This window comes from Bidens hawaiensis, unplaced genomic scaffold, assembly GCF_021521415.1.
Source record: "Bidens hawaiensis isolate Kalapana, Puna unplaced genomic scaffold, B.hawaiensis_p1.1 tig00014336_1, whole genome shotgun sequence".
NCBI lineage: Eukaryota > Viridiplantae > Streptophyta > Magnoliopsida > Asterales > Asteraceae > Bidens > Bidens hawaiensis.
In genome coordinates this window covers 572,630-587,774 of record NW_027492234.1, presented here as the reverse complement: position 1 = coordinate 587,774, position 15,145 = coordinate 572,630, and the positions used below count along the sequence as shown (strand labels likewise).

Here is a 15,145-nt window from a genome sequence, read left to right as displayed (position 1 = left end):
ATCATGTATCATGTAAAACATCGAATAAAACAAATAGAGAAAAGCCAACTATCGGAATCGAACCAATGACCATTGCATTACAAATGCGATGCTCTAACCTCTGAGCTAAGCAGGCTCACATAACATAAATTCAACATGCATAGGATATCACTATCTCTAAGGATAACGACGTTGCTTCCAATGAGACCATTGGCTCTAGGCAAAACCTGCATGTAAAACATAAAACCAATAATATACACTAATAGCGTGCTAATTATCGATTCAAAACTACATAATTAAAAAGTTACCACTAACATTGAGTGTCAAGTAAGCATAGATCGAAATTATAACTATTACCACAACATAAAACAACAAATAGACACAATCACAAGAAAACACAAGAAAAGTCGAAATGTGTACCCTTCCCTATGTATCACATACCCTAATCATATGTGTCCATGAACTCCTATTCTGAACCATGTCTTTAAAAATATGTAAATATAACAAATCATGTCTAATATGCTTATCTCAAATGGGTCTAGATCCGTCTCTTATATCATTTATCTTAACTTTTTTATTTAATATATCAATATCTACAACTTTTTTTTTCACTTGATATCTTTCCTTCTTATGTTCAAATTTTTAAGACAAATTAATCGACTAAAGTTTTGTAAAACATTTTGATTTTATGTAAGCATTTATTTTAATTTTATGCATTTTTAACACGTATTTCTTCTTTTCTTTACAAAAAGTGCTTTTGAACATTTTTAGAAATGGGGATGGGGTACCTGGTTTGATATATATATATATATATATATATATATTAGTTTTAGAACCCAAATGTATTACACGGGATGAGTCAATGTTTAAATTAAAATTGATAACATGATACAAATAATATAACACAATGTAAGATAAAACAATAAGTACATAAAGAAGCTTTGAATTTACAATTTACAAAGTTGAAAAAATCTTTTTATAAACGACATGAGTTTATTTCTTCAAAAGACTATTGATGACCATGGGACCTCGGCTTTGACCAGTGCGGAAGCACGACCACCCGTCTATTCAAAATATTAAAAAAGTTATATATTATCAACAAAAAATGATATGAGGAAACGGTTCTAAATTAAATAAAAATTGTTAAAGAACTCACCTCTTTATGAAACCCGATTTGACCTTTTTTTCTTTACTATGAATAATTAGCAAAAAGAAAATTGTTCATGAAGTTAACACAAACTGACTCAGCTTGTGTTGACCAGTAACATAAAAACGCATGTTTCAACTCGAACCAGTTTTCTCTTAAAAAACGAATAATTGACAAAACCGTGTCTATAGGTCAGCCCAAAACGACCCAGCTTGTGTTGCCTAGTAATACAAACAAACATGTTTCAACTCGTTTTGAGTCTAAAAAAAACGAATAGTTGACAAAATAGTGTTCATACGTCCGACCCAAACCAATCAAGATTGTTTTGACCAGTAACACAAAATGTTCCTTTTTTTTTAACTCAAAACCTGTTTGACTTTTTTTTATTATGAATATTTTTTCACTACCAAAAAACCATGATTAACCTAAAGAATGCTATCTTATGATGCATACGCCCCTATTAGTGAATGGAACATACTTAGGATTTACAAAACCTTAACCTAGTTACTAAACCTCAATCATATTTAAAAATAAAAATAAAAATTAACATAAAATTAAAAACCTAACCTTACTCTGTTCCTGGGAAGTAGTTATATGTTTTTTTTCCTTCATTATTTTGCTTATGCTTCTAGTTATCCGTAACTTGAGGCTCAACAACCTCCTCCGCATCTCTCTTGCCTACATTCATATCCGGAGATAATAAATATCATACTAATTTTAATCAAAACATACATAGCTACTCATTTTCATTACCTCCATTTCTTCATATTTATAACAGTATCGCAAATCATCGATGAGCAAAAATGTATCAATCTTTTACAACAAAAACCAATACAAAACCTACTATTTTTAGTACCTATAAAATATGTTCTATTTAAGAAGCCAAAATGTATGTATCTTTACCAGCAAAAATCAAATATAATAATTTCTATTCAAGTTCCAAAAGATACAAAAAAAATAGAAAACAGAAGATCAAAATTATGCATGCTCTTAGGTGGACTACTCTTGGGGATACCTTACTGAATCTCCCAGCACTCTTTGCTGCTCTATCTGCACAAAAAGTTACACTCAGTTAGTCATGTTTGAATTTATGAGAGAAATTAGCTTTCTTTAAAAACCATTAAACTGATGAAACCATTTAGCCCAAAGCCAGCCAGCCAGCCAGCTGGTTTAATGGTTTTTTGTGATTTGATGATTTAAAGGTTCGGTCTACTTTGAAACTTTGAGTTGGTGTCTTAGCTAATTAACCGGTTATTTAACCTTTATTATTTATGTAAAAAAAGATATCAAGTTCTTAAAATATTAATAACTAGTTTTTATCCCCTGTATTACGGAGGTTGTGTTTCTTTTTCGTGTCTAATATTTATAATTTTGGATTTTAATTTTATTTATTGTAAGAAAGTTAATAATATACTTAGGGTTTGATGATGAAAGGGTTTCACAAATTAATGAGATGTTATAACTCGTTTAAAAGTTATGGGTTTGGTAAGACCCATGACCCGCTTATTTTTTTACTATAAAATTATTACTTAATATAAATAATATATTTTTCTTATAAAAATTGGATAGCATATCTCCATTTTATAAGATTTTATCAATGTGAGATTATTAAATATAATGAGATGTTATAATGCGTTTAAGGTTATCTGGGTTTAGTGAGACTCATGTCCGTAAATTCGGGTGAAATGCTTCATTTACAAATATAACAATCTGGTAGCTTGAGAGAATGTTAAAAGCAACCAGAGAGCTTTTAAAGATTTCGTTTATGTATATTTAACATTAAAATTTTTAGTTCTATAGTTTTTCTTAAATAATATTTTTTTTCAAAAAAATGGATATTAATTTTTAGTATATCCCTATATTATAGGATTTTTTATATAAAATATTTGATGAGATTTGTTTTTAATATAATGAGATGTTATAACACGTTTAATGGCTGTCTGGTTTTGGTAAGACCCAGACCCATGAATTTGGGTCAAATGCATGAGAAAACCTTCATTTAAAAATAAAGCAATCTGGTGACTTGAGAGAATTTAAGAAGCTTTCGTTACGGGGGTTTGTTTTTCATTATTCGTTTATAATATTTATATATTTTTTTGATTTTCAGTCTATTGTAGTGTCAAAATTCAACACTATAAACATGACCCGTGAACAAAGAAAAATAGATTGATACACATAACAACAATAAAAAAACATAAAAGCTAAACTATAAATTAAAATATTTTATAATGAAATTGTACGAATTTGCAAGTGATATATACAATTTTGGTTTTCATAGTTTACATATAACAATTATATCTTGTTATAGCAACATACTAATTTATGTTTACATTTAAAGCATAATATAGTTAATATAATATTCATATCTATACTATATATAAGGGTTGAGTTATAATAAGAAGATTAGTTTTTCTAGGAAGAATATGAAATAATCTTGTCCGTTCATTTGAGAATTGAATGGTTGAGATTAGATTAGAGAGATCATCAAGTGTAAAACAAGGGTAAGAGCTTACTAGGGATAACACATTTTTTGACTTTCTCTCTCCACATGCAAGGCACATGTCAAATACCCCCATCATTTTAAAACGTCCATAACTTTTTTATACGACATTTGTTTTTCAAAACAATTTCACCATAAAAACGAGTGTTTTTTTTATCTTTTATATGAGTACCATATTGCTTTATAAAAATAAAAAAAATTTGTGGGTTATACAAGGTGTATTTTATCATAATTGTGTTTTACAAAATTGTGTTATACAATTGTGTTTTATTTTTTCATAGTGTTTTTTGTATTGTGTTTTTTACATTGTGTTATTTAATTGTGTTTTTGTCATTGTGTTTTTATTTTCATAGTATTTTTTCAATTGTGTTTTTTACATTGTGTCTTTTTCATTGTGTTTTTCATAGTGTTTTATTTTCCGGCGAAATTTCCGAAGACTTTTCCGGCAAAGTGGTGGCGGTGGGCGGTGGTAGTTGTAGGAGATGAGTGAAAATTTAAGTGAGTTTTAATTAAGTGTGTTTTAATTAAGTGGGTTTCAATATTAAGGTAGTAGACTAAAATACCTTCCTTCCTAGCATTCTTAGGAAAACCAAACTTCTTATTTGATCATTTCTCCTATATATAATACATAAGTAAAAGGGTAAATATATTACTTTTTAGTATATCACTAATTTATAAGATTTTTATATCAAATATTTGGTGAGATTAGTTTTTAATTTAATGAGATTTTAAAACCCGTTTAATAAATATTTGGGTTTGATGAGACCCATACCCGTGAATTCGGGTCAAATGCATGAGAAGCCTCCATTTAAAAGTCAAGCACATCTGGTGACTTCAAAAAAAGGGGGAGCAACCACATCACGACACATAGAATTTTTATGTTTTTGTTTATATATATTATAGATAGTTATGTAAATTTATTTATTATACAGATAAAGATGGTTCATTTCAAATTCTCAAAGATAAATTTTAGATATATTATCTCAAATTCTTAAATATAATGTTTAGATAGTTCATCTCCATAGAGGTCATCCATCAAACAAGCCTCACCAAACAAACAGTTTACTAAATCGAATCTCACTAAACGATCAATTTCAGATAACCTAATAAATTAAATTAAAAAACCTATATAGAGTTGAAACAGATTATACCGTTGAATACCTGAAATTGACGGAGGCACAAAGTATTGATTCGTGATAGCTGCTCTACAATCGAACAAAGCAACATACCCTAACACAGATGAGGTAGATCCATGGAGATTACAGTTTCAATCCCTAGATCGATTAACAAAATAGATGATGAGCTGAACAGATCGACGGATGACAAACAGTATGGAGATTCCTAGATAGCCCAGATTGAAGAAGGAATTAAAAATAAAACCCTTAGAACAGATGAGAGAGAACAATCAACAATTCGTTAGGGTTTTGAATATGACCCGTTTTAACCGGGTTATTTGAGATGGATCATATCCGGATTCTTTTGAGGCATGGCGGGAATTTTATGATGAGAAGGGCTATGGACATGACAAGTGTCCCCAATATTTTATTTTATTAGTATAGGTATATATATATATAATACTAGTTTATATACCCGTGTAATACACGGGGTTGAAAAAATTATTTTTAAAACATATTAATATATATAAAATTTTGAAAATCAAATGAATATGTAAACTATAACATTTATTTCAGGAAATGGTATATATGTTAAAAGCTAGTTATTGGTTTTATATTTTCTACAATGTATATAAAAGTTGTACCAGTTAAGTCTATAAGCCCGTGTAAAACTTCTAACTTTTACGGGGTGAAGTGTTTCATAATATCATTTACCAATCATATTTCATGGTGAGTCATATTTATACAACCTCAAAAAGAAAATGAAAATGAGCACACTGATGAAAATGTGAGAAAATTTGGGTTCTATGAATATGAGATATGGTTGTTTTCAGCCTAAATGCTTTGCACAAGTTATTCAAAAACATCCACAACCAAATCCAATACCTACCACAACAAAACCGACACTCAAAAACCTTGCACTTGGTAAATTATTATCTTGAATACGCATTTTATAAAGAAATCCCAAACATGACCGTTATTATAGCTCAAGATATTTGCCTACTAATTGCTATAGAATGTCTAAAATACCCTTCAAAAAGCAACACACTCAACCGTCTATAAAACATTCAACCGTTGACTAAAATTGCCCTTTTCTTTAAAATGATCAAAAAACTAATTTTAATTAAAAACTTAAGTACACTTTCTTATTTTTTCTTTGCACTTCAAGTTCTCAAGAACCTCGAAACTGATATCCACAAAACGGAATGAATTAAATGTAGATAAAACATGTAAAGAAAAGGCTATCTTCTCAAAAACCTGTTGTCCACCATAGTATGGATCTGGGACTTCAGTTTCATCATGTCTTTTGCAGTAAGAACACATTAATATAACCTGCATATACACATTCCCAGTCGAATTATATAAAATAAAAGAATTAAAAAATGCCGCATCAAATGAATATTCTTTAAATCAGACCTTCTTGGCTGCATTGGCTGGTAAGGTCTCCTTAAACCCTCACCTATCGAAAGCTACAAGTATATCCTCTACAATATCGATATCAAAAGTAAACATAAAGTATACAAAATCAGTCAACCAGTGGATGTATGAACTTAAATTACCGGTTTCAAGTAAATGTCATTCTGGTAGGCTAAAAGAATTTAACTTATACTTAAACCTTTAATTACTATTAGTATTACTATTATGTGAGTTGATATTAACTTAATAATTTTTTTATGTATGATTTGGGTTTTCTATTAGGTTTTATATTAAATTTAAAATAGATGGTTGGGTTCCTTAGGTTTTTCAAATACGCATGACAAGATACGGTAACAAAGTCTAAAACACTTTTAACTATTGTTTCCGTAACGAAAAATTAAATAATTTTCAAAAACTTATCATCAAGTTCTAAACAACCTTTTATAGTTAAAAATACAACACTTTAAAATTACAAGTTCCTGACTTCGAACCAAAGCTTTAACATTATACATCAAGATCAAACCATTTATTTAGTTGGTCAAATATCAAGTTTAACTATTGTCTATGCAGTTCCAAACTTTGCCCTTTGTGAGATTGACTATCTACCCTAGCCAGCCTTTAAGTTATACATTTTAATTGAACAGATCTGAATACCATGGTAAATCTACACACTTGCACTCCCACAACTAATTATGCTGAACTTTATTTGTGAATAATAATAATAATAATAACAATAGATATGAACATAGATGAAGACTCATACAAATTAGGGTTGTTGCACTTACCTCAATACAATAGTCTGTAATTGGGTTCTGATCCAGACCTCCGATTTGTGTTCCCCTTCCTTACGACACATACCTACCTAACAAATCAATGTTCTTCTCGTAACAAATCAATCTTGTCGAATAGCAGTGCCATATCTTCTTACTGGTGCTCGATTGAAAAGGAAGCACATGATAACATGTGTGCAAGAAGTCGATTTGACCCTAAAAATAGATCGAATTGCATGAGTCAAATGAAAGAATTTCATAGGACATGGTGTTGGTCATTACATGGAGTATGGAGGTATTTGGGATTCTGGTTATATGGAGGATGAATAGATCTGATTTCAAAAACTTTCATAGGAAGCTTGTTTTGTAAAGCCAGCATACCTCTTCTATGGCTGCCACATAAGCAAAATACCCTTCTTGGTTGACATGTGTAAAAATACTCTATATGAATGACAAGCGGCTTTAAGTTCTTCTTTTATTATATAGCGAGATAATATAATATAAACGAATAACATAAATATCATACGTGTCGCGATATAGTCGCTCCTTCTTTTTTTGGAGTCATCAGATTTGCTTGATTTTTAAATGGAGGCTTCTCATGCATTTGACATGAATTCACGGGTATGGGTCTTACCAAACCCAGATATTTTTTAAACGGGTTATAATATCTCATTAAATTAAAAATTATTTTCACCAAATATTGATGTGAAAATCCTATAAAATAGGATATACTAAAAATTATTATATGATTTTTTTAAATATTATTTATAATTAAGAAACAATTTTATAGTAAAAAAATAAGCGGTTCTTGTGTCTTACTAAACCCAGATAACTTTTAAATCGGGTTATAACATCTTAGTTATATGTGAAACCTTTTTATAATCAAACTTTAGATATATTATAAATTTTATTACAATAAATAAAATTAAACCCAAAAAAATATATAAATATTAAAAACGAGTAATGTAAAACAGCATTCGTAATACGGGAGATAAAAACTAGCATATATATATAAATGCAAATTTGATTTGTCTCATATGTATCACTGTTTGTCAATTTTACAAGTGATGATGCTTTATGCACTCCCTTTCAATGCACTTCGATACATACACCGGTACATACATCACCTAGTTATTTTTTAAAGAAAGGGTATATGATGAGTGCAAATATATGTTTAGTCTAACCTAAAATATTATATTAATCAATAACTAATACATTAACATACACTCATTTATAGCATTGTATAATTTGGTCTTTTGAACAAACGTCTATCTATTTAAGGAGAACTATGATATACTTATATATAAAATCGACATTCTTAACATGCATTTTTATTTTGACAAATTGAAAATAAATAATTTCATCTTTTATGAATTGAACGATAATAATCTTACCTTTAAAATGGTCCAACCTGAAGAAACACAGATCTAATCCCCTTGACGGGCCCTAGATCCAATGAGTCCACAGGGTAGGATACAATAACAACCAATACGATACAAGCACAACTTCCTAAAGTCCAGTGACCGGAACCTGCAAAACAGACACTGTGAGCTCTTTACGGGAAGGACAAGAAGGGGGGGGGGGTCTTCCCCTAACCACCCTCCGGCATGAGAATAAGTACAGTTCTTAAGAGAGAAAGTACTTAAGTAATCTTAGTAGATAGTTGGGAGTGAATGGATACCTCATGGAGATGGAGATGGTATTTATAGCCGAAGGAGGTGGGAATGTGATTGAGCCAGCTGTCCCTTTCTAGAAGATGCTCTCGTAACCACCTGGACACGTGCCCTCATATGATCAGTTGAGCTATACGTTGCATGTGCATGGGTTTAACAACCTGGACACGCGTCGTTCTATGATAGGATGAGTTAACTCATGGCCATGTGCACGGTTATAACAACCTGGCCAGGTGTCCTTTATCCATTGGTTGAGAGATCACATATTGCCCAAGAAAACATCTTGGTAAATCTTCTAGAAGGCAGTCGGTTAGCTGTCCTGTTGGCATTGCCTCCAGGTCATCTTGACGGGTAGATGTGCTATCACGTGGATGACGTCCGAGGGTGCCTGAATACTCGCGTATGATAAGCTATGCGGGTGATCCATATGTCCCGCGGGTGGCATATGAGGGGTTTCTCTCTGACCCGCGGGTGATACTTAAGGGTATTTGGGTCTTTTTGGTACCCTACCTCTATAAGTCCCCCTGGTCCAGTGTTTCTTCCGCGTGAAGTTTTTATGCAGGTGAAATTTTGGACTTAAGGTATATTTGGGAGTTTTTGAATTTTGGGGTTTAGTAGAAATATCTTCTGTTGGTGGTGTGGATAACCGTGAAAAAGGACAAGTTGACCACTTGCAGGCGCGTGGACAGATGATGGGACGTTCATGCCGGCTGTCACTGTACCCAACTGTACACCTTTTCTCTTTTTCGAATTTCCCGCTTGACGTGGCGTCTGCTGAGTGAGCGATGACTTTCTCTGTCCACTATTCATATCCCATCGCATTAACTACAATGGGTATAAATAGTGAAGATTATCTTCTTTTCGAAGTTTTATTACCCTTGATTTTTTAATTCTTCTTTGTTTTCTCTCAATCTTCTAACCGATCTTTCGATTCTCTTCACGATTTCTCGTTGTTATCCATATATAGTTGAACCGATGGCTAGGGATACGAGATCTATGATACCGAATATCGATACTGTAGAGATTAAATGGGATATCTCTGAGTACGAAATGTTACTTTGTACTTATTGTATCCCACCTGAATGGGGACCGAAATTCCCTAATGTAAGCCCCGTTACCGGTGCCTCACTTTAACGTTGGATTTACTCATAGACGCAGTTCATAATATCAGAGTTAATAAAAACATTCGCGAAATATTAAAACATTCAAACCATTATATTACATAACCATCCTTTCATGTCTTAATGGGCATTCAAATTATTTAAACATAAAACATTGTCTTTTAAAACATCATAACATAACACTTCATTGAGATGCCAGTGTCTTAAAATCCATGCCATGTGCTTCCCCTCAAGCGTGTTGCCTCATTCTACTCACCTACGTGCATACTAAAAGTCAGCTACGCTGAGTGAGTTCTAGTTAATCAGATGACATACAATACATTCACATACTAGCATATGCACCCGGAGGTACATACCTTCACATCTTCTTACACACTTACTTACATACGTACTTTCATTCTTTCTTTCGTACTTACTTACATACTTTCATTCATACATATACGTTTTAATGAGCATTCCACCCATAACCTTCGCCGATATTATTAGGGTCGGTTCCCTACGTTCGCCGATATTATTAGGGTCGGTTCCCTTCATTCGCCGATACTACTAGGGTCGGTTCCCTTCATTCGCCGACATTATTAGGGTCGGTTCCCAATATTCGTGCTACTATAACATACCTGTCATTTACATACTTTCCTTGACAATATGTGCAATCTCCGAAGAGCGTTCACGTACCATCAACATTTCATACATACATTGTTCATACATCATACATATTCATACATACGTCATTCATACATCATACATATCAATCATACCTTTAACTAACACTTGACGGCATATGCAATATCCGAAGATCATTCACGCACCGTCAAGCAATCGTCATACATAAATCATACAAGGCATACACTTACCACCTAAGGTAAGTGTATTGACTATCACATCGAGTATGCACACAGCCCCGAAAACATAACATGGAAGTGGGGCTAGAAACTCACCTCAATGTGGTTGCGTTCACCGTTTACGGTTATTCCCTTTATGAGCTGTGCACGAGTAACTGTATAATAATTACACGTATCAATAAACTATCACTACACATATCGTTTTTCTAGTTTAATTATTACCCTCAACGAACGGGGGTCCAGGGGCAGCGCCCCTGGCAGCGGGGTTCTAGGGGCGGCAGGCCCTAGCGGGGTCCAAGGGGCAGAGCCCCTGGCTGGGGTTAAGCTGCCAGGTCAGCTTGAAAAAATTTTATTTTCATTAACTGTCTTAACACATTTTCCATTAGGATTTGAATAATTAAATAACTTGCTACTTAAAGTCCAAGGGCTTCTTTGTAATTAAATCATTCTTTTCTAAGTCCAGGGACTGTTATTGTCATTCCGTTAAACTTCTAATTCGTTACTGTTTCATAACGAATTGGCTTATCTTAGCGAACTGGTTCCTATAACGAATTGAACCTTTTAACGAACTGGACTCCTTAACGAATCAGTCCATATAGCGACCCGGTCCAAGTAGCGAATTGGACCTTCTAATTCGTTATTTCTTTTAACGAACTAACTATCACGAATCAAGGGTAATTCGTTACCCTTTCCCTTAACGAATCAGACACGAACTAGAGCTAGTTCGTTATGCCCCCTTATATGAATCAACTAACGAATCACCTTTTAATTCGTTAGGTTTCCATAGTGAACTAGGGTTAGGTCAGGGAATGTCAGAACATTCGCTGACATTCTTACCTCATATTCCCCTTTTTCTGGCGCCGCCTTTCCGGTGCCGTCGCCGGAAAACCGCGGATTCGCCGGAAAAACTAGTTTTAACTCGTTTTTCACCGTTTTTCGTCCCGTTCGATCCTGATATGAGCTAGGGTGATCCCTAAGCTCATCTTAGGTTCGGTTTATACCCAATTCCACCCGGATCTCGCGACTTAAACGGTTTAACGGTGTCGACTCGTCGTTTCGTGACCATAACTAACGGATTTAAGCTCATACAACAAAATACTATCATACCTTGGGTCGGGATCGGTTTCCTTGGTAACTTCGGCTAGAGAGAGACTAGAGATAGAGAGAGAGAGAGAGAGCTTAAGTGTGTGTTTTTGGGAGGTGTAAGGGATATGTGTAAATGAGGGATTAAATGGTGATTATGGTTTATATATTTAGGGATCATGGGCTTAAGCCCATGGTCTTTCCTTCTTTCATTCATACCCAAGTCCATAACCCATATCCATTTAACCCAACACTAGCCCAACTCATTTTCTAGTTATCTAAACCGATAACGACCTACTATAAATAGATGAAATTTATTTTATTATTATAACCAAAAGTAGGATGTTACACCTAATGCCGGATTTGTCGCAAGCATGCCTCCGGCTGGGAAGATGGCAGTGTATTCTGATTACTTTGTATATGGGAATTTTTGGTTTCCGATAACCAAATTTCTCATGAAGGTATTGAGTGCCTATAGGATCCATTTATCCCAGTTACACCCTCTTACACTTATGCAGATTCGACACTTCGATTTTTTGTGTACGGCGAAGGGGATGTTGCCTCGAATTGACCGATTCCCGGTGTTCTACCAGATGACCAACCGTGGCGGATGGTTCAAGTGCAATCCCATAGCTGATAGGATCATTGGCATCGTGCCCGAGGGCGGTTCGAAAGATTGGCGCCACAAGTTCTTCTGGATTTCGGAGGACGTTGTTCCAGATGCTATGGTCTATCGTTCGGCTAACGAGGCGCTCCCGGAAGTTGTTACGGCTTCTCACGAGGGCCGGGAGTGGTTCCGTACTCTGGTTTCAGAACCATCCCCGATGTGGGTTTTGCCTGAGGAAGCCCTAGTATGGGCAGGAATGAGCCGCCTGTGGCCATATCCCGATTTAGAGCATGTCTTTATGGGCGTGAACAAATGTAAGTTGCATTCCCTTTCCTCCCTCTTATTTGATATAAAGCATTTTTGACTGACTTTTTATGTGTTTTTCAGGTGAAGAGCCCATGTTGAATTCCATTTTTGAAAGTAGAGGTTGTATGGGGAAGCGTATCCGCGACGCGAAATAGATTCCTGTCCTGGAGAGGGCACGGAACCAATTTCTCTTCCCTAAGAAATTATGTGCTAAACCGGCCACTTCGGAAGCAATCTTCCAGACAGGCGTGTACATTCTTAATCCTCATCCGCTCAACACTCTTACTTCTGATGGGGTGGTCGTCATTCTTTTTTTGAGTGACGAATCAACATCCCAAGAGGAAGAAGACTCCGATGGCGCTTCTGAAATTTCATCTGTTTCGCGTCTGTTGGCGGAGTTGGAGCGGAAGAGGAATTTTCAATTCTTCCGGTTGAGTGGTTCGGGCGTTAGCCATGCGTACACCGAAGAAGGTCCGGAAACAAAGAAGCCGTGGATACATCGTTCGAAGAAGAGGGTCAGCCTTGCTGAACACATGAAGGGAATGGCTGGTAAGCTGCCTTAATACCTTTCTCTTTGTTTCTGTGTTTTAACCAATACTTATATGTGATTATACTATGTAGATCCATTCGCGACTGTTGGTGGAGGTAATGTATCAGACAAGTTACCGTCCCCAACGTCTGAAGGCGAGAAACTACCATCCCCAACTCCAGAGAAAGAAGATAAGCCCCCAACTCCTCCGCCGGGGAAGGGAGATAGGCCGTTAAATCCTTTGTTTGAGGAAAACCAAGAGACTCCACGTCCTCCACCGGAAACCAAAGATCCGCTGGGCTATCTGTTTAAGGCTGGGGACGATTCTAGTTCCATGGGGAAGGGGCCAGCTACTGATGCGGAAGCGCCCAAAATGCAGACGTCGCCACTTCAGACTACCCCAGAATTTCTGACTTCTTCCTGACCATTTTTGACAGGTGAAGGTGGAAGTTCCTATCAATCTCTACCCCATGTGTCTTCTTCTATCCCGGTGTGTCCCCAAGCATTAAATTCCGATTGTTATGGGGAGGCCAATCCGGGAGAAGATGACCATATGTTTTTCCCTGGTTGGAACCTTGCGAAGGGATTTTGCTTTACTGATCCGGACACCTGTGTGGCTTTTGTCAATCACTGTGTCCCGAATGCAGAACAGACCCATCAGCGTGGTCATCCTCGCCAAGATATTTATCTAGACTATTCCTCGTCTTTAGCCAACACTATGGCTTGTGGACAGAAAATTTTACGCGAGTGGTGATCAATGGGGGTACGATGGGGTGAGTTGGTTCAGTCCTCTGATGAAGCGAAGAAGGAAGCTCGTGAGCAACGCTTGGCTACTGCCAAATTGAAACAATCTGATGCTGAAATCGCTCTCCGAAAAGAGAAAGATAGGCATGCGACATCTGCTCGTCAGTGGGAGGAAGCTTGTAAGAAACAAAACACTGTTCTTCAAGCTGCCTGGGCTGAGACGTAGAAAAAGAAGGATGAATTGGCTAAGGCACTTGAAGCCAATTCAGCGATTGAAGAACAAGTGGCCTGCCAAGGCGTCTTTATCCAGGAGCTCGAGGCGGAATCAAAGTTGCAGAAGAAGCGGGCGGGACTTAATGAAAAAAGAGCTGATGACATGCAAGGCACCTATGACTCGCTTCTACAGGCACGTGATGAAGCGGAAGCCCGTGCAGCTGAATACTTAAAGGAGAAGCAACAGATAGATGACTGGTTTCATGAACTTCAGGAAAGAGCGGAACGGGCAGAGAGGGAGCGACGATGGCTACTGGGCCTCCCACTCTTCCGCTGTTATATTATTTTTGTTGCCAGCTGTTTAAAAAATTTTCTTTTCCATGACAGGTGATTAAACATATTAAGGAAGAGACGGAGATGACGGATTGCCTTGCTTTCCTGCTCATTGCCTCCTCCAATTCTGGCCGCATGGTAGGTTTTAATGAAGGACTGGCTTATGCCCAAGCCGGTCGTTCTTTTTAAGAACATCCGCTTCACGGACTAGATGTTACTCAGGAGTATGACACGCGTATTGAGGAATATGAAAACTTGACATTTCCCTTGCAAGACATGCTTCCTGAGTTCGCAGCACCGAGCGACGGCGTGGAGCAATTAAAAGATTATTTGGGGGAAGGAACGGAAGATACTCCGCCTACTCCTCCGGAAGATTCATCCGCTCAAGACCCTTAGGATGGATTAGGACTTGTAATTTCTTTTCATATTCTGTAATTATTTTTCAATCATGAATGAAAAGAAACCTTTTTGTCCTCTTGTGAGTTTTGAATTATTTCTTATTAGGATAATATCTTGTGAGATATTTTTGAATCATCCATTTTTGAATTTTGCAAGTGGGGAAAAATGATGACGTGGCGGAAAGAGAAATGTTGCAGAACGGTTGATAAGACGTTTCTGACGTCTTTCTACAGTCCGTTGTGCGTTTTCGTCTTTCCCGCCTGACGTGTCAACTATTAATTGGGCCGTTTTTCTCTCTCCACTGGCATCCAATAAGTCGCATTAACTGCGATGTGTATAAATAGATCAAACTCCCATTCCATTCATTC

General features: G+C 35.8%; 1 long non-coding RNA gene and 1 other non-coding gene across 2 annotated transcripts in view; one reads left to right on the top strand and one right to left on the bottom strand.

Annotated features, from left to right (window-relative positions):
- Positions 1 to 15,145, top strand: part of LOC143546406 (uncharacterized) — a 64,659-nt gene that overhangs the window by 33,132 nt on the left and 16,382 nt on the right. The gene's annotated exons all lie outside the window — the stretch shown is intronic.
- TRNAT-UGU (transfer RNA threonine (anticodon UGU)) lies at positions 43 to 115 on the bottom strand. Its single transcript has one exon. It is a non-coding gene; the product is annotated as a tRNA-Thr (tRNA).